At 33.0% G+C, this 2,275-nt stretch overlaps 2 non-coding genes across 2 annotated transcripts; one reads left to right on the top strand and one right to left on the bottom strand.

The window, feature by feature from the left end:
* Nucleotides 1–357: 357 nt before the first annotated feature.
* Nucleotides 358–429, top strand: Trnad-guc. Its single transcript has one exon. It is a non-coding gene; the product is annotated as a tRNA-Asp (tRNA).
* A 1,404-nt stretch (nucleotides 430–1,833) lies between these two features.
* Nucleotides 1,834–1,905, bottom strand: Trnae-uuc. Its single transcript has one exon. It is a non-coding gene; the product is annotated as a tRNA-Glu (tRNA).
* Between the last annotated feature and the right edge of the window lie 370 nt (nucleotides 1,906–2,275).

The following is a 2,275-nucleotide window of genomic DNA, read 5'->3' on the forward strand; positions in this document are numbered from 1 at the left end:
ATGGTTTGCTTTTGAAATGAATCTTTTAATATATGCTAAAGAAAGGCTATAGAAAGTAATTTAGCGGAACAATGAGAGTTCTAGCAAAAGAAATTTAATATAATCTTCTTATTAAACCCGACAGTTAAAACATTTCTTAAGTAAAAGAAAAGCAATTAAGAAAAATTCCATACTCTTTACAAAGATAATCGAAATCTTAATGTCATTTCTTTCAAATCCTCCCTTATTGTTGTTAATACATCGCACACAAACACGGAAATATTTACGTAGCCAACATGCGTAGCCTAGCGTGGGTAATTATCCTTGAAATCCTTTGAATAATAATAAATTGCTAAAATATTGTAAAATTAAAGTGTGTCCTCGGTAGTATAGTGGTCAGTATCCCCGCCTGTCACGCGGGAGACCGGGGTTCGATTCCCCGCCGGGGAGAAATATTTTTCCTAAAATTTTTATGTTCGAAAGATTTTGAAACCACAATATAGTATGTACCAATTTTTACAATGAAAGGCCTCACCACGCTGACGAAGGACGTTTTACATTGAAAGTTATTCAGTTATGTTAATACGATACTCAGGATATCATACTCAACAATGGCAGAAAATAGTTGGAATGATTTGGCTGTGAAGATCTCTTCAGAAATCACAAGAATCATATATGTATATCGTCACCTCGCTTTGTGTTTTCGTATAGTAGAACCATTATACACTGGACTTTATAAGATGATTTGAATTTCTGTTAAAATAAAGCGCAATTACCTTAAAGATTGTTTTTTCATAAAAAAATTAAATATTTTATTTCTACAAACATGCACTATTATCAAAGAAATTCTGAAATTTTTGGAAAAAAAATATTTTAAACTAGACCATTGCGACGCCTTTTCCGGTAACCCCTCGTGTTTTAGTTCAAAACCTTAACTTAGAACTTGAATGAAGGGAAAGAACTTAAAATTGCATTTTTGGCAGACATTTTTACAAAAATAATGAAAATTTCTGAGAAAATTTCCCGAAAAAAATCTTCGTCAAAGTCTTTAAGAATTGTATCTTACAGACCTGTGTAAAATTTCATGAAGATCGGTTAAGTAGTTCTCGAGAAATCTTGCCAACCGACTTCACAAACACAGTTTCGAGAAAAACGCGTTTAATGTTTTAAGTGACTCCATAGCTATCCTCGAGCGGCCAACTTCTCAAGGTTGTATCTCCAAAGCTATTACTTGAATCAGCTTGAAAATTTAGGAGAGGTGTTGTAGAATTTAATAAAGCAATAAAAAATTCGATTTTTTGAAACGCGTTAGCCCATGAACCCCTTAACCATCAGCATCGCTTGTAATACGGCCAAACTCTCGCTCTAAGGGGTGACTTTGAACATGATTTCCAGAGGTAAATTATAATAAGCGCCGAGGTTCATTTAACACTACTTACTGATGTTAATAGGGATCAGTTCATATACATATATGTATGTCGTTTTAGTAAATATATAGGTCAAATGTACATAAATATAAACCATTTGCATAGACGTTAAAGATTCAATAAATACGTACCGATTCACTTTGGTGAAATTTGTCGAGAAATATTTGTACAATATATTATTTTCCCTTTAAGGCCTCTATCGTGATGGATTTACCATACATATAATATTCATTTTCACGGATAAATGTCTTCAATTTGCGAGCAGACCTTTCATATCTCATAAAGAAAATTACGAAGTGCGTAACGGTTCACGTATGTCCAACGTTCGATAAACGATATAAAGAGTAAAAGATATAAAGAGCCACTTCTAAAGAATAATGTAAAATTCCGACTTCAGTGATAGTGTCAACAAATTTAAAAAAAAATCTTCCCATACCGGGAATCGAACCCGGGCCTTCTGGGTGAAAGCCAGATATCCTAGCCACTAGACCATATGGGATATATAATGACATGTGACCTAAGAGCAACTTAATGACGTCTTAGTACGCAAAATTGTTATAACTGTTATACAGAAATCACTCAACACAACAAAAAACAGTTTTGAACACAACTAACAACAGATATGAATGACAAAGTTATAACAAAGAAGCAAATGGAAGTAACGTGTGCGAACACTGTAGACCACGATTTTGCTCCATCAATAGATAATTTAATATATTATAAATACCAATTTTTGAAACTCGTATTCTGTGCATCTGTTTTTTTTTAACTTTTTTATTTATATAGAAAGGTCACATAATACTTTTTTTGCTTTCTGTGAAGCACTCGCTTGTATATGCCATTTGACACAATGTTAATAAGTGTCAGGA

This window comes from Bactrocera tryoni, chromosome 3 (genome assembly GCF_016617805.1).
Source record: "Bactrocera tryoni isolate S06 chromosome 3, CSIRO_BtryS06_freeze2, whole genome shotgun sequence".
Taxonomy (NCBI): Eukaryota; Metazoa; Arthropoda; class Insecta; order Diptera; family Tephritidae; genus Bactrocera; species Bactrocera tryoni.